The 17,741-nt window shown below is 56.6% G+C and overlaps 1 protein-coding gene across 4 annotated transcripts in view; it reads right to left on the bottom strand.

Moving 5' to 3' along the window:
• SLC29A1 (solute carrier family 29 member 1 (Augustine blood group)) overlaps positions 1–16,283 on the bottom strand; it is a 33,167-nt gene extending 16,884 nt beyond the window's left edge. The window contains exons 1-2 of one of the 4 annotated variants that reach the window (XM_039697729.1): positions 16,070–16,283; positions 10,817–10,981 (exon numbers count right to left, since the gene is read on the bottom strand). The gene's annotated coding sequence lies outside the window, so the exon portion shown is untranslated. Of the gene's footprint in view, positions 1–5,659; positions 5,828–5,904; positions 5,960–10,816; positions 10,982–16,069 lie in introns of those variants that run through there. The other 3 variants (XM_039697722.1, XM_039697724.1, XM_039697725.1) reach the window with 3 other exon arrangements.
• Positions 16,284–17,741: the final 1,458 nt, after the last annotated feature.

The following is a 17,741-nucleotide window of genomic DNA, read 5'->3' as shown; positions in this document are numbered from 1 at the left end:
CCCAGAAACAAAAGGAAAGAGAAGGGGTGGATGCCCTGTGTGGGTCTGCTTGTGCCAAATCCACTCAGTTCCAAAGCTGCAGCCATTTCCAAAGAGTGGGGTAAAGCCGTCCCCACGGGTGCCAGGAGCTGAAGGGACTCGAGGAGCCACATATGCCTGCAGGATTTCCCAGCAGGGAAGATGCTGCCTGCTGAGAGCTGGGTTTGCCATATCCCTGTTCCGTGGCAGACACAGAGGAGCTGTGAGTGCAACACACGATCTGTGGACCGAGGAGTGGAAGCCGAGGAGGCAGTGTGCTGTCAGCGATGTGGTGCAAGCAAAGGAGTTGGAGCAAACACCCAGGGCAGAAGCACCATCCCTGGCACCCAGCTTCCCCTAACAGCCTGGCAGGACTGAGGTCTCACACGAGGAGCCAAAGCAAGACTTGAGGCAGACACCTCCTTCGGAGCAAGTAAGTCAGAGCCCGAACCTCCCACCCTTGGCACTGGCCGTGGCTAAACAGCGGCAAACAGGAAAATCTTTATGCAAGTAGGATCAGGCGGGGAAAGCAAACAGGAGGTGGGGACGGCTGTGTCTGCCCAAATGCCATCAAAACAGAATCTCACACACAACCAACAATAATAAGCCCAGCCACAAGCTGGGAAAGAGCAAGTCACATCCCCTCCAAATCCCAGCCTGTGCTGCTACATTGCTGCAAACAGCCACCGCCCAGTGTGCCACAGCCGTGGTATCGTGGCCTGTCTGGCACCCTGAGCATCCTCAGGATGTTTCAGGGAAGCATGAAAAACTCTGGATGAGAGCCACCAAGTGCTCTGCTCTTATGGAAATGGCACTTTGCAGCCACTGGCATTGGCTGGCAGGCCCAGAAGCCTCTCAGCCTCCCCAGATTAACGTGGGAGCAGAGGAGATGAAGGAGGCTCTAGACACCCTGCTGGGAGACCCAAGGTTGCAGCAGCCTCCACTGAGGTGAGCTGGCCATCTGGCAAGGTGTCTTGTCAGGGCTTGCCTGGGTGGATGCTGATGTACCTCCACAGTGATGCTAGTGATAGGGAGCCCAGGGCCTGAGCCTTGCTGAAGCAGTCTCTTCTGACACACTGCATCCCCTTCACAGCCACAGGGAAGGAAGGGAGGCACAGCAGATTGTGCATTGAGTATCAATTGCCAGGCTATTTACTGATGCCGGGTTTTGTTTCTGGTCAAAGGCTCCACTTTTGGAGCCCAGCTGCAGAGCCCAGGCAGGAGGAGCGCAGTGCTCTCCAGCACCTTCCACATCCCCCTGCAAGACATGGATTCTGACCCACATCATGTGGGCACCCCACAGCTGCTGCCTCCAGCCCTATTCAGAAGCATGCTAGCAGATCAGTGTCTTGATGTGGCTCACCACACAGACACACCAGCCTTGTGTTGCCACGAGGAGTGGGTGTGAAGATGAGAAGGAGAAGCTGCAGGGTAGGGTGGATCACTCCATAATAGCTTGGCTGTGTTGCCGTTGGTCTGTGTCCTCCTGTGGTTAGTGGATAACACTCCTGCTCTTGCCGGGATGCCATGAAGATCCACCCAACCCTGCCATCCTCAGCCACAGCCCAACACCTACAAACTGTGATGGGATGAAAGCACCATGCACTGTGTGCATCCTGCAGCAGCGGGCTCCCTGTGGGGGCTAAAGTCCAGTCCAGAGCAAATACCATCAAGGAGTTGAGGGTACAGCACTAAGGGAGGATAAAAAAATGGAATTGCCTCCAACTTGGTCCTGTGGCCAGGAAATTACACCACCTGTCACAGGCGGAGCAGGCAAGGCAGATAAGGTTGGCATCTCCTTCAACCCTGAGCCTTGGGCAGGACTGAGAAGCCAGATGTGTCACCAGTCCCTCCTTCCTCCCTGGCTGTTGTCCAGGAGTTATCCCCAAGCTTCAAACAAGGGAGTTTGAGGGTTTACCAGGACCATGCACAAAAACTCTAGGGAAACTCCAAAGCCCTCACAGGCTCGAGCCAGGTGAACAGGCCCTCAGCCACAGGTGTAAACTGCATCCATGTTTGGAGGTGCTGGGCCAAATTAACCAGGCAGGGATGAGGACCATGTTTGGAACCACAGCTTGGGCAGCAAAGGAAACACCAAGCAGAGCAACCCAGGCAGGACACCCTTCTCCACAGCAGCTTTGCAAGAGCTGGAGCCATTCAGTGTCAGTCTGGGGACACAGACACACATTCAGGTGGATGGCTTGTCCCTGGCACTGCACAGCTGATGACACAGTCCTGCTGCCATGACTGAGCCTCAGGATGAGGACAGAGCAGGCTGCTCGGCAGGTGGGAGGTTGATGGCACAGCCCTCCAGTCCCACTGCTGCTGCCCTCCCAGTCACAGCCCTCCGAGCCCTGCTCTTCACCTCCAGCCCCTGCCTGCCTCCTCCCTCTGCAGCTACCTGGTCTGCTCACTCCATGAATTTCCAGCTGGAAATTTCACAGCAAGGTGCCTTCCTATCAGACTAGTTCTAAAGGAAATGAACTAAAGCAAGTCTCACTGGCAGTCGTGTGATGGGAAGAAGCAAGGAGGCTCTGCGGAAATCTGCCTGACTTCCTGCTGGCAGCTTTTGCACGAGTCACCAGGCAAGCAATAGGTCTCTGCTCTCTTTTGGCCCTGAGGAAAGTTGGTCTCCTGGAGATGAAGCCTGACTGTGCTCACCCACTGCTTAACCAAGAGGCTGAAAGAGAGCCTTGAGCATTGCACCCAGAATGCCAGGCTCACCAATTTGTGTCACACTTAGTGCATGACAGCCACACATACACAGCTTTGAGCTTCCCTTTCTTGGGGAGTGACAAGACCAGGAAAAAGCTTGCTCCAAGTCAGAGCAGGACCAACAGGTCACAACAGGGACATTTTTCAGACCACTGCCACCAACAACGAAATTACAAAGAACTTACTAGTGTTATTCTTATGCAACAACTTCCCTTGTCTTACCGGAACAATAATCCTCAAATGCATTCCTCATGCATCTGAGCTCCTCATCACAGCTCCTCTCCTACACAGGGACCCCAGAGCCCCTGTACAGCCTCCCCCCAACCCTCAGCTAGGTCCACAGACTCTGGAGTGGAAGATGGGGTGGAGAACTGTGCTGCAGCCGCAGTTGGGGAGCTGAGTCCCTCCAGACCACACATCCTGATGTAACCAAACCATCCAAGCTCGTCCCCTACTCTACACACTTCTTTCCCCTTCCCACATCTTGCACACTCTTAACCTAAGAAGCAATTAGTCTTTATAGCACTGCTTAATCAAATCAAGATAGCTGTGTGGCTAGCAAAACCCTGGCTCCTGCCCAGCTGCCAGTGCCTGTAGCTCATTTTGAGTAGTGCTTTGGGCCTCTGTTGGCAGCTGAGTACAAGTTAGCACGGAGATGAGCCTGTGAGAGCTGGCAGTCCTGCAGTGCTGGGCTGGCAGGGGTCTCAGGACAGAGCTCAGTGCTGGGAAGGCACAGGCAGGTAAGCGAGGTTTAGGCTGTTGGGTCAGTACGGAGCTGGCAAGGACTGCAAGCAAACAGAATTCCATGGATGAGAGCTGGTGTTGCAGCTTCTGTAACACTTGCCAAGGGCCTGGACGTTGCACTGAACAAAACCAACCAAGATCTACATGTGTCCCATGGAAACCACCAGAAGCTGTTTGCTGGCTTCCTAAAGCCAGTGGCTGGTGCCTTCCCATTTGGACTGGGCACACAAGTGATCGTGGGCTCCCTCTTTCCCAGTGGGCTGGTCCCTAAGCCCTGCCTCTGCCAGGAGAACTGGGAATGAAGCTGGGCAGTGAAGAAGGTGCAGCATGGGAGTGGGTGAGCGCATGCCTTGTGCTCCCCACCCTGGCTTACCCCCATACCACAACGAGGAATAAGACAGGTCAGGCCAGGGCAACAACAAAGCCCATGGCTCATCTTCAACGAGGAAGAGGCTCATTAACACCTCCCAGCCCAAGATAATGAGAGCAGCGATGCCATGCTGAGGGATTGATGCCAGTAGTTAATTATGCAGCTTGGTGAGGAATGGAGAAGAGGGACAATTGCAGGATGCAGGTACCATACTGTCCTGTGTGCTGGTGCCACATCTGCTGATTTAAGCTGAATTCAATTTCTTCAGGTATCTGGTACAGCCTCTACCTCTTGTCTGCAGTAGTTGTGGGTGGACAAGTCATCCTGCAAAAGCATCTTTTGGGGCTGATGTAACAGCCCTTGGTGCTGAGAAGAAAGTGCCTTTGCTCTTTCAAAAGCTTTTTGGTGAGCCAAGAGCAAGCCTACCTGTCTTTGCCAGGAGCAAAAAACAATGGCAGGAGCAGGAGTGCTTTGGGGGCTGTATGTGTGGTGTCAGCACTGGACTGACACTATCATGCCCATGAGCTGCACAAAGACAACCAGTGAACCCAAGGGAAAAGCATCCCTGCACAGTCACATCCTGAGACAGCTTTGCAGAGAAGGCAGACTGGAGGGAGCCTGAGGCTGTCCAGCAGCTCGCAGGTGCTGGTGAGTGGGAACAATGTCACCAAGCCAGGATGCAGTGCAGAAGGAGAGTGGGATTTCCCACGTCAGCACTCACAGAAGTCCCTCAACTATGTCTGCTCGCAACAGGCTACTGAGGGGCCATTGGGTTGTTTTCTGTTTCAGAGCAGTCGGGAAGTGCATCCAGCTGTGGCCAACAGCTGCACAAATTCCTCCTGCAGCCCCTAGCCCTGGGATCAAGGACACAGGCTTTACTTGTCTGCGATCCCACAGCTCAAGGGCTTAGATGCTGCTGCCTTCCCACACAGTCTGCAATTCCACAGCCCATTCCCGAGAGGCAGATGGGAGCGCTGGTGAGTACAGGCAGGGGCTGTGTTGGTCTGGCAGCATTAGCATCTAGCAGGGGTGTGAGGCTCAGATTTAACTACAGAGGTGAGGAGGACAGCACAAAAGGGCTTCACAGGAGCTCTTGGCACTTCTGCCTGGACCAGCTCTCCATTAATGCTGACGGCTTACCCAGGAATGGAGAGAAACATGCACTGAAATAATCCACAACATCCCACAGCCAACTGGGAGCATTTTCTTGAGAAGGACCTGGGGCAACCCCGACCCCGCAGTTTTTTCTGCCAGTCAAGGGGGCTCTGCCCCACTTCTCGCACAGCAGCACATGGCACCCTGCCCACGCACCTGGCAGCGGGTCCCCCCCACACCCGCGGCTGGCAGGCTGGCAGACACTGCCGTGCACACGCACCACTCGGCAGGGATGTGCACCTCTGCAGCCAGAGGACCGCGGCACAGACCCCTCGGGGAAGTCCTGCATCCCAAGCATCAGAGCATCGCTGCGCTTTGCATCCCCAGAGCCACGTGCTGGCCGCTCCGCTTCGCATCCCCAAAAACGACATGCTCTCCCCGCAGCAGTAACTATGAAAGGGTATTTGTAGTTGCCGTGCAAGGTAGCAAGGAAGGGCTCCCCCCGAAAAGCAGCATCTATGCATCACACACCCCCCGCCCGGTCCCCCAAGCCGCGACTCGCACGCCGCCTCTCCCCACGCTGTGGCGCCGAATCCTGCGCTGGGGGAATGCCCCGCTCCCTCTGAAGGCTCCCCACGCACCCGGCAGCTTTGAAAGCCGCGCGGAGCCTCGGAGGGAGCCGGGGTGGCCAAAAGCTCGGCGACTTTGAGCCGATACCTCGAACTCGAGCGCCCGCCGCTGCCCGCCGTATCCTCCCGTCCCCGGCGCGGATGGAACCCCGCCGCCTCCGAACCGCCTTCTAAACCCCGCCTCTCGCCGTCCTCAGTGCCACGAGGTTCCCGCGTGGGAGAGGCGGCGGGTTTTCCCGCTTCCCGCCAGCTCCCCGTTCCCCCTCGCCCCGGGAGAAGAGGGGTGAGAGGAGGCACGGCTCCTCGGCGGGCAGCAGCCCGGGCTACACCCACCTGCGCCGCGCTCCCCGCGCTCCGCCGCTGCCGCTTCCCCGGGCCCGCCCGCGCCAGGCTCCCCCCATTTCCGTGCCCACCCCTCTCCACGCCCCGCATCTGGCGGGAACCTGCCCGGCCCGCCGGCTCCTTGGGGGAAGGAAGGCAAAGCTAGCACCCTCTGACTCCGGAGCGGCACCCAGCGCCGGGCTTCCCTGCACGTCCATGCATTAGTGGATACTGCAGCTCTAAAGGGAGCCATGCATTAAATCACGGCTCTAAATGGAGTGGAACTGGCCCCTAGTTCGCTATGTTCCTCACTTGTCCCACATGCTGCATTCTAATTCAGACAAAACCACTCTGCTGGCAGTCACCACATAAGGGTGTGATATATAGACGTTTACATATATACGGCTGAGTATATATATATGTGCACACAAATATGCATATGCATGTTTATACACACACACACACATATATATATGCATAGGCGCCTTATTTTCAGCACCAAGGAAAACCAACCATGTTACCAGCTGTAACATCAACCTCGGAAGATGCTTTGCACACATGTATATATGTGTGTATAAATTTATTCATTATATATATAAATTAATATATATATTATATATATAATATAAAAATAAATAACTTTCTTGAATATATAAAAATAACTTTCTTCAGCTAGCGATCTAGTGGGTGGCATCCCTGCCCAGGGCAGGGGGATTGGAACTTAATGATTCTTAAGGCCCCTTTCAACCCAAACCATTTGCCATCCTATAAGTGACAGAGAGGATTGAAGACAGCTTTTTGCACTGTGTATTCCTGGTGGTGCTGCCCAGGATGGGTCAATGTGCAGAGCCCTGTGCACCTTAGCAATCCCCCTATGTTTGGAGGATATAAGTACTGTGTGTATTCAGTATCCAAAGGGCAGGCACAAACTCTAAGATTAGTTTTTTCCGGCTGCTGCCTCTAGGTTCCTATCTCTCCAGAATGGATATCTACTCTGCTGTGATCAAAGCATGTTGCTCAGCTGAAGTGCAAACGTGGAGGATTCCTCAGGTACTTTGTCCCCCAGCAGAGGGGAGTGCACCTGAATTTAACCTTATATCTGTGCGGTTAAACAGTGACAGAAATATTTTTTTATGTAGCTGGGTGTTTAAAGGAAAACCAGGCCCTGTGTCTGTGCTATGCAGGCACAGGCAGTGGCACCAGAAAGTCCCTGAAGCAGCTTTGACCATTAAAACATTTGCTCCATTAATAAACAGCCTCAGAAAATTCTCTGCAGATGGTGATCAGTTTGGGTTAGAAATTAAAACCAGAAGTTAAAACACCCCCAAAAGCTCTGGCAGATTTTCGTTCTCACGCTCTCTCAGCAAGATAATCTCTAACACACATCTTCCTGCAGAATCCAAGCACCAAGCTTGTATTTTAAGACAGACATAGAAAACATTGCCACATAAGCAAAAAGTCCTCAAAGCCCAAGAAAAAGGCAGTGATAACAGGGCTGAGACAGCTACTGGTGCTTTCTGGTCTGCAACAATGACACTGCAAGTCTTACCCTGTGGAAAAGACCTCTTCACTGATCTGCTCAGTAGCAGCCTCCACAGCTGGACCTCTCCCTCTGCCCTGGCCATGGATATTTGTCATGGTTATGGGCTTCTGGGGGCAGATAGTAGGGTACACTAACAACATGAGCAGAGCGGCAGACAATGCTGCCAGATAATACAACAGGAGGCTCTTTTCTTAAATTTAAGATCCATATCAGATCAAATTAAATTTAAAAGCTCTCATCTCCAATTAAAGCTCCCAGGCTGCATCTCCCAGGCAATGACAGATCCAGGCCTTGGGCCTGCCTTTCCTCAGTCCCTTTTCTGTAAGCCATTCTGATCTGGAAGATCTTCTGGGTAAGCTGCAACACAGACAAGACCGCTCCTCTCGCCTCATCTGTTCTCTCCTCTCTTCTCTGTAGAATCCAAACAAAACAGAAAAGCAAGGTCACCTGCTTGAGATGCCTTGTGTCACCTCTCTAGCTCTGAATGTGCCATTTTGTCACTCACAGAGCACCACAAGCCCCCTTATTAGTCCCTGGAACATGGATGCCACAGCAGCTTTGGCACCATGTTTCTCCTTGTGATATCCACACTTGCTGCTCAGCAGCATGAGCGAAAATTTGAGCATCTCTACAATTTTATTTTTCTATATAAGCTCCAACTTTAGCACAGACTAAAAGCTGTGAGAACTGATTCCCCCAGGAACTTGAGCCCAGGTCCAGACTGGCGCTGCCCAGCCAAACTGACACATGTGCTTCCAGAAGCCAGGACAAGGCTCTCAGCCTCAACTATTATAACCTCAGACCCCATCGGGAGGAGAAACACCACAAAATTTACCTTTGAATGGATGTTCCAGGAAGTTTCTCCTTCAGGACAGGGCGGGAGTAGCCGCTGCCTCACCCCAGGCTTTCAGCAGCAGGGCACGTAGCACTTACCATCACCAAAGCACAGGATTAAATGTTCTCTAATTTGCAGCTCTGGTCCTGTCTGCACGGCCACTCCCCAATCACTGGAATCAAACATCTCTCCACAGAGACACCTCTCACTGGAGATGGGGGATGAAATCCATTAGCGCTGAGCAGCGTCCCAGCCCCTGGTGACCGCAGGCAGACAGGAGGCCAGCAGAGAGACCCCAGGAGAGGCACGGAGAGAGGCGGCTTCCAGCTCCTAAGCACAGCACCGGCTGCTGCCTGCTCCCCTGCACAGACCTGTGCCCCCACCCATCGCCAGCTTGCAGGACAGGGTCTAACGATGGTTCTCTTGTGCACGCAGAAGACCTGGAGCGAGCAAGACACCGTGGGGTGAAGCAGGCTAAGTCTGGGAGAGAGTGAGTTCCTTTAAAATCCAGCCCTGACTGCTGCAGGACAGGAGACATTTTGCTCAAAAGTCTCTTCTCCGCAGAGGCACTTTAGCCCCTCAGGGAGCTCGGCTGCTCCCAAGAGTGATACACCTCCTTGGGTTGTGTAATGGCAATGGCAGCATGCAGTTTCAGAGGGGTGACACAGTTCCTCTACGGTGCATGGGAAGGTAACAAATTCCACAGCCAATAACAACTCATTTATTGCCCCACAAACATGAGCTCTTGCTGCAGGGCCAAGTGGCCTTGCTTCATTTTGGCAAAGGTGTTGCATTTGAAGAACCCTCTGTTCCCTAGTGACTCTCATGTTATCATCTTCACCTCAGTGTGTACAATAACAAACCTCTTAGAAATAGCAAACAGCTACAAAAACAGTCTCTGCTCCAAACTGGAAACTGCTGTGCTTTTCCCAGCACTGGGACTACCACTGCATGACCCCCAGAGCTGGATGTTTCTCCCCTGTGTAATTTGGGCAAGGAGAGAAGGCAGCCTCGAGTGGGGCCCGGGGTTTGCTGTGTTCCCACCCTCTCCATCCCCAAAGCAGCAGCTCAGTGCCAGAACACGCTGCTGCTGTTGGCAGATTGCTGCGCTCCCCAGAGCAAAGGGAGAAAGCAAGGGAGGAAGGCAGCCAGCAAAGCTTCTCCCTTACATAAGGCTGGGAGTCCCATGGACAAGCTTACCAGAACATGCTGGTGGGACTGAAGCTGCCCAGCCCTTTGAGTTTTCTTTCTGAAAACTCGAACATGCACTGCAGGCATTGCAATGCCATCACCTGGAGCCCAATTTGTACGCTCTGCTCACAGCTAGTTTGTGACAGGCAGAACAAACAGGCAAAGTGCTCTCCCCTCAGTGATGCTTGCTGCCAAACCTTTCACAAAAGCTGCTTTTTTTTTTCCCCCCTCCTCCCTTGTAGCAATTCCCTGCTTTAACTAAAGCTGTGAAATCCTAAAAGGGGAAAACAAACAAACAGCTGGTTTGGAAAGCAAGAGCAAAAAGGGAGATTTATTCCAGGCAGTGGATATTGCATCATAGGAGCTAAAGGAATATTTTTAGCGCCTCTTGGGCAATATCAGTGTTTTAGGGCCTGAGGAGCTAGGCAGTATTTGCAGGCACTTCATGTTTCCAGAATCCTTTACACTTGGCACCCACATCCACCGTTTTCCTTGGAGATTTGCAAGCACTTTGCAACCATACATTAATTAATACACCAGCCCTCCTCTGCAATGAGGTTTCCCTTTCCCTGTAATGTGCCAGTGCTAGGGACAAGGTAAACTGAGGCACGGCACGGCCATCAGCCTGCAGCACAGTTGAGGCCAGGGACTACATCTAGCCATCCAGCTCTCTTTTCCATTGCAAAAGCACCCTTCCCTTTGTGAGCATGACCCACTCTGACTGCATTTCCCTCTATTGGATGTTGCCTGCCCCATTCCAGAGGAAGGCATGGGCAGATCAGCTCACAGAACCTCTATGCTGGCCCTTGGTGCCACAGAGCAGAGAAACAGAGAGCCAGTATGTCTGAAAGGCAGAGCAGGCAGGCAGGAGTGGAATGGCAAACAGATCAGCAGCTGTATTCAACTGCCTGTATGTGTGACAAGGCAGCTGTACAGGGAAAGGGGGAAAAGGGGCATTTTAATCAGTCATGTGAAGGGAAACACAGAAGATGCTGAACGTCTGTCAAGTGCCAGCAGGTTATTAATCTATTAGCTAATGGGGGCAGAAAAACCTTCTGGGAACCCAGTTATAACAAGACTGCAGTGATCATGGATGCTTTGATAGCCAACAAAGCATCTCAGCCTGTTGCTGAGGTCAGCAAGTGGCTCGGGGACTGATCATTTTAGTTTTGCTATTCCCTTGCTGGTCCTGGCTGACCCTGGAGCAGGATCCTGGCTGAAGAGCTGCTGGCAGACTCTTTTTGGGGTGGGAGATCTCCAGTCATTGCTTGCAGGACTCCTGATGGTGATCTCGGGGCTCTTGGTGCCCTGCCCTGTATTTTGGGATGAGGTGGTAGAAGAGAGGTCATGCTCACCTGTTGGCCTGAGCCTTGCTGGGACACGGTGGGGAAGGAGTGGGCTGCGATACCCTCCTGAGCTCTGCTTGTGGCACAGGGATCCAGCTGGCACATCACCGCTTGCAGGGAGCCACGCAGACCTCCAGCATCCTGTCGTCCCTCTGCTTCCTTGCACAACCAGACCTGCAGGGATAAAGTCAGGCAGCTGCCTGTGACTTCTTCACTAGTGGGCTGAGGGCAGCAGGACCTCGTTGCCAGCAGCAGAGCAGCCCTGGGTGAAACCCTGCAAGGAAAGGCAGGGGAAATGGAGGCCCTTGCTGCCCCTGCCACCTCCCCATGCTGGGCATCGCCCTTCGCTGGTAGCACTGAGATGCAATGTGGTGACACCACTTCCCCCGAGGCACTCACAGCCCTCGTGAGCAAATGGTCTGGAGACATGACAAGGAAGGGCCTCCATGCGCCTCCAGCCCAGTGACAGGGCCATGGGTGTTTTCCAGCTGGGCAAGCAGAAACAAATCCCATTGTCCGCTGATTGGTCACAGCTCAGCAAGGGGCCCGTGGTGCTACAGGGCTCCTGGGACCTGGCAGGGACAGTGGGGTCCAGTCAAGCTCCAGCCCCCTCTCAGCCTGCCCCATTGGAACAGCAGCATCTTTGGGACACAGGACATCTCCCTGCTGTCACACTGGGGGACACAAAAGCCCCTCTGCCCAAACCACTTCTGAAGGTGGCTCATCCTCACCATCTCCTGGGCACAATCCTTCCACAAGCAACCCCTCCATCCCCATCCCTCTGCCTCCCTCACTGCATTGCTGCTGCCCTCTCCTGAGCTCCAGCTGCCCATTTGCTTTCTCCTACAAGCATTAAGGGAGTAAATACTGGCTAATGGTACCAATTAGCAGCTGAGCTGCTGGTGCTAGTTACTGAGTGACAGCTGTGCCGCCAAGGGCCAAGGGTGAAATGTTACCTCACCGCAGGCAGTCTCCACCTGCCAGGGCCCAAGCTGAGACTTGGATAAACTCAAGACACACAGTTCAGGCTCCCACTTGTACCAGAGGAGGCAGGGTCAATCCCTGGCTCAGCGGCAGGCAGGAACACCCTGCGGCATTCAGGGCACAGATCACCCCAAGCACCCTGTCATGGTGTCACTCCAGGTCTCCTTGGCTGAGGATGGAGCTGGTGCTGGCAGAGGGAGCCACTCTATAGCCAAGGTCATCTGGCCCATTGAAGCACTGCCGGGGGCATATCCTCCTCCTTAACTGGCAGCACCAGTCTCCCACGATGGAGCACAGCCATTAAGAAAGAAGTTGGCTGGCACTCAGCCACACTTGTAAAACACTGCAGGGGAGCTGTGAGCTGCTGGGAACCTGGTGAGAGGAAGAGGGGTGGCAGCTGCTGTGTGGTCCTGTTCCCCCTTTTATAAAGTCCATCCACAGCCCAGTGAAGCCAGGTACCCAGTGACTCCCAGGGTCTCTGAGAAGCATCTAAAAGGCACAAGGCTTTCTGTAGGATGGGTGAATGCCAGCTCTGGAGGATAGCCTGAAGCAATGGCTCCCCATCAGCCTTCCCGAGGCACCTTGGTGGCAGCAGACAGAGCCATGCTCCAGCTCTCTGGGAATGCTGCTGAAGCCAGAGTCTGCCCACCCTGCATGGCAGAGCAGAGCCCAGGTGCCTACCTGTTCTCCCTGCCAGCCTGCTCCCTGCAGTCTCTGTGGTCACTGGCACCAGGGGGACCATGGCACACAGCCACCTGCAGAGATGAGGGCTCCAAACACAGGTCCAGGAGCTCTCACCGCCGTGCCAGCCCGGGTCTGTGCCTGGCCCAACATTTGCTGGCTGGCGTGGAGGAATTCCGCTCTGTGCAAATGTCTGGCAAGGCTGACTAAATCCTGTCTGGAGACTAAGTCCATCCAGTCATGCTTTCCCCTTTGGGCGAATCAGCAGCGGATCTGTGGCTGAATGCTCCTAAACATCCCCCAGGGAGGTCTCCAGGAGGGCCCTTTCCCACAGCTTCCAACAGTACCAGCCGTTCATCATTCCTTCCCCTTGCCAGTCATGCTTCCGCAGGTTCCCAAGCTGAGACGAGGCCCCCAGGCCACCCAGTGGAGCACAAACACGGGACATCAAAAGAAGGCCAGGCCAAAGCCATGACCAGCAGCCCAGCTGCCAGGGCAGCACTGGGACTGCTCTCCCCCCTTCCTCAGCCCCTCTGCACAGCTCAGTGTCCAGCAGCGGGCAGAGGCTGCTCCAGCACGGACCAGGCAGGAGGGAACCCTCGGGGCGTCCTGCACCCCCCACACCAGGGGCTGCGTACGCGGCTGGGAGCCTACAGCGCCCCGCGGCCGTGCTGCCGGGGGAGCGCGGCAGAGCTTGCCGGTCCCTGGGTGGAGCAGGGTCTTGGCGCTTCCCAGCCCTTGCAGCGCTCGCTGCCCCGTCCCGAGGGGCTCGGGGGACCCCGGCCCGGCCCGGCCCGGCCCGGCGCGGCGCGGAGCGGAGCGGAGCGGAGCTCCCCTCAGGCACGGCCGGCGCTGCCCCCTGGCGGCGGCGCTGCGCGGGTGCGCCCGGGAGCTCCGGGGGCGCACGGGGAAGGAATTAGCCGGGAGCGGGCTTAAGCGGCTCCGCGGAATGCGGGAGCCGGGCTGGGGAAGCAGCGTGGGGGGAGCGCAGCAGCGGCCAGCTGGTGGCTGGTGGGAGAGGGTCTGGCATTCCACGGTGGGGAGGCATCCCAAGGCATCCCTGGGGCACGGCAGGCACGGCCCTCATGGCCCACCGCCATGAGGATGAGGAGGCAGTGAGGGGCAGCAGGGAGACGGGGGAATGAACGGCACTAGGAGCCAAGTGCACAAAGCGGGACCCCAAAATGTGGGCTTGTGCGCACTGTGCTAACCCATGGGGGGACTGGGGATGAGTGGAGCTGGGAAATCTGGGAGCAAGCAGGGAAGTCCGAGGGCAGAAACAGGAGCTTTTGTTTGAAGGTGGTTTAAAGAAGCAGAGTTTGCCTATAGGTAACACACACTGTGCAAAAAAGCAGGGATAGTGTTAGGAAGCAGATTTCACGGTCAGGATGGATCTCATGAGACTGTGACAGTCACCCTGAGCACGGTAGCTGTCCTGCAGGGCTGTGCTTGCTGCTCAGCTGCAGGCCACAGAGGAAGGAGTTCTGGCTGGTCCCCTGAGAACCCCGTGTTCCACAGGGATGGGATGGGAAAAGGCTTGAAGTGCACCTCCTCGGCATAGGTTACTTCTCAAAACGCAGCTTGCCTGCTTCTCTCCTTGGTCCTGGGCTGTGAGACATCCAGGGTCCCTTGTGCCAGGGACCCAGTGCCTCAGGGACACGAGGGGCTCCTGGCACTACCCTCCCAGGGACTCAGGGCCTCAGGCTTTATTCTCTACATCCATACTCAGCTGATAGGGACTCAGTCTCCAGGGAAACAGCCTGCTCTTCTAACACTGCTGCCCAGACCCAGTAAATCTCTTTTCTGGCAAGACAAATGACAAAAGACAGCAGTGGTGTCTGGCTTCCCACAAAGACCCCTCTTCTGGGGAGGAGCTGCAGACATCACCAACCCCCTGTCTTTCTCCACTCTCCACAGAGGATCTGCCATCTCCAGAGCATGCAAGCAGGTGGGAAAGTCTCACCTGACTTTTACTAGTGCTCTGTCCTGGGATGTTAAAGCTGGGAAGCCTCACAGCAGAGTTGAGCTGCTATGCAGTGCCCAGCAGGGCTGCTGCTGGCCCTGCTTTGCATCTGCAGTCGTGGAGGTGCTGGGTTCCCTGCAAAAAAGCAGGCTTCTCAAGAAGGAAGGGAGCTCCACAAACCCCTAGCTTTCTAGAGAGCACTGGAGGGTCTTGTAGCTGGCAGTAGCTCAGGGCTGGGCTGCCTGCTCTGGTGAAGGACAGGCTTCTCTTCCACTGCTGCCTGGTCTCTCCCATCCTGCTGGTCCCAGTGACATCCAGCTTGCCTTCGGGGATGCTCTGGGCATTCCTGGCAGGGAATGCCAGGATTTCTTATATGTCTGTGCAGAAAACAGGGCAGCACAGCTGGTGCTCCTCTACCAAATCCTCCATCACCTTCCCTGCACAAGGCTGAGGACCATGACAGATAAATTTCACTATCTCCTACCATCCAGCTGTGCCAGCTTCCCTCACTCCCCACATTTTCTGATCCATTTCAGCCCCTACAGCACCTGCTTGCTCTCTTCCCAGGACAGCACCAGTGCGCTGAAGGGATAAGGACAAAAAGCAACAGTGGGGACCCTGTTTACTAACCTCTTGCAGTAAGACCTTTACTGGTGCAGCAGAGCAGTGCCCTGACCTTGTGAGGCACCACTGATTTGGACTGATTTGGGTCAAGGGCCGTGCTAGAAACCCTGCTCTGTCTGTACCTTCACCTCTCTTCTGCCTTCACACGAGGTCAGGCTCCTGCAAACAAATCTTGGGCCATGCCTTGGACTCAGAATGCAGCCAGGACCTCTGCACTGGGCCAGATCACACCGAGGGCAGCCAGGGAATGGTGCCTGGGGAGAAAGGACCTGCATGGGGAATGGTGCAAGGGGGGGAGGGCAAGCTCCCAGCGGTCAGCCTACAAATAGAAAGGGTCATGGGAGAGTGCCCAGCTACTGGGACAAAGGGCCTGCAAGAGGCGAATGGGGTTGTAGAAGTTGTTCTGGCAGGAAGGTGAGCGGTGGCACAGCCCCAGGAACCCCAAGAACGGGGAGGGCTCCCTGGAGGTGTTCCATGTGGTGCAGGCACCCCCGAGGCCATGCAGGAATGTGCGACTGGCGGGGCAGACAGGGAGCCAGCACTCAGAGAAAGCTGGGACTGACACAGGAAGGTGACTGACGGGGCCGGTAAGTCGGGTGACATCCCTGTGGGCAGAGTAACCAAACACCGTCCCCAGCTGGCTCTTTCGGGGCACGGCGAAAGGGGCAGCGTTTCTTGCCCCGTGGTACTGCGTTCCCGGGACAGGCTCCCCGGCCCCGCGGCGGTGCTGTAGAGGGAAGGGAAGGGAAGGGAAGGGAAGGGAAGGGAAGGGAAGGGAAGGGAATGGAGCAGCACCCAGCCCAGGCAGGAGCGGGGCCGAGCGCCCGGTTCGGAGCCCGGTCGGACAGTCCGGTCGGACAGGGGCCGCCGCCGCAGCCCCGGCCGCTCGGCACGGCCGCGGCACGGCCGCCGGGGCTTCCCCAGCGCCGCCGCTGCTTCTGCCGGGGACTCCGCTCCGCCCCAGCACCCACCCGCTCCCGAGGCAGCCGGGGCACCGCCGCGTCGCTTACACGTTTCCCCGGGGGCTGCCGGCTCCTTCCCGCGGCGCCGCCGCCTGCAGGGCACGGTCCCGTCCCGGTGCCAGCGCTGCCGGCCGCGGCGCGCCGGTCCTAGCGCTTCCCGCCGCGCCAAGGGCACGGCGCGGGCGGGCTGGCACTGCCCTCGGCCCCGCGGCCGCCGGACTGCAGCCCGGTGCCCCCACCCCTCGCTTTGACCCGGTGACACCCCCAGCTGCATCGGCCGCACCTGGGAGCGGGAGGGAGGCTGCTGGGGCCGCCCCGCTACCGCAGCTCCGGCACAGGAATGTCCAGGGCTCTGGGCTTTTCGCCAGTGTCTCCCCTATTCCTGGAACAGACGGCTGGCCCTACTGCCCTGCGAGGGGGCACAGGCGTGCTTTTGCCTGGGCAAGGAGAGCAGGGTGCGGCAGGCAGCCCCCCTCCACTGCTGCTCCCTGCTTTCACTCCCCCCTGCGCCGGGGTCAGGCTCCGAACCCTCCCTGCCGCTCTGGCACTAGAAAGCTCCGGACCCTGGTTGGGGTCCCTCAGTGTGTGATGGCCCCAGAGCTCAGCACAGGCTCCCGGCTGCGGGGTGACCTTGAGCAGGACTGCCGAGCTGCCGAAATGGGGGACAAGACCTTGGCTCAGCGGAGGAGGCTGGAACCAGACCCTCACCTTGGTGCCTGGCAGAACAAGGAACAGCAGGGACAGTGCTTACTCTGGTCACCTCCCTGCCTGCACCCTGCCCTTACCTTTATAGCTCAGCTCTCCTGGTGCCAGATGATGCTGCCTGCAGACTCCTCACTGCCTGGTGCCAAGCAGGGTTGGGATTTCCCACGGCAGCAGGACCAGGGTGCAAAGGCTTCACCACCTCACAGGCTCTGCAGCCGGAGTGGGTTTTAGAGCCCTGGCGCTGGCTGGGGCTGGCTGAGCACGGCTTCCGCTGGCTCAGCAGGTGGAGGCTGCATGCACGGGCAGATTAGTGGGGGGGAGGAACTGGCTTCTGCCATAGGAACTACAGGCGGGATTCGTCAGCGGGTTGCCGTGGGGCCAAGTGCCAGCAGAGGGGAGGAGAGAGGGGAGGTTGTGGGTGGGCAGCTGCCTCGGGGGCACAATGAAGCCTGTACAACGGGGGTACTGAAAATGGTGCTGCAGGTGCCAGCATCGTCCCTTGGATGGTGTTACCTCTTGAGTGGCACATGTCACTCCGTGCTGGACTTGGGCCATAGTGGGACTCTTGCTGAGCTCCTGCCCCACCATGGGTCAGCATCCATCCCTGGGGCCAGCAGGGGGGCCCTTAGTAAAGCAACCTGCACCCACTGCCCCTCTGCCGGGCCCCGCAGCTGCTCAGGAATGAACTGGCACCAGCCCACCAGCTGCTCTCCTGGTATGCACAGCCGGAGCCAGAATGCTGTGCCTTGACCTCCTCACTGGTGTGGACAAGCCTGGCCCCTGCCCAGGGCATCTCCCCTCCCAGCCTTACCATCCTGCTTGTCTTTTCCCATTAAGGAAGTGCAGGCAGCTGAGCTTTGGTGCTGGAGGAAAACAGGTGTCAGAGCCAAGAGTGATGGAGCCAAGTGGGGGGTGGTAAGACACAGGAGAAGCTCAGAAAGCACACCCCAGCCCACACCGGGGCATTCCCCACCCCTTGCTGGGAACTTGGAGAAAGTCCATCTGCTGCTGACCC

This window comes from Passer montanus, unplaced genomic scaffold, assembly GCF_014805655.1.
Source record: "Passer montanus isolate IOZ18808 unplaced genomic scaffold, ASM1480565v1 scaffold12, whole genome shotgun sequence".
Lineage (NCBI taxonomy): Eukaryota > Metazoa > Chordata > Aves > Passeriformes > Passeridae > Passer > Passer montanus.
Note: the sequence above shows the minus strand (reverse complement) of the source record. Positions and strands in the feature narration are given on the sequence as shown.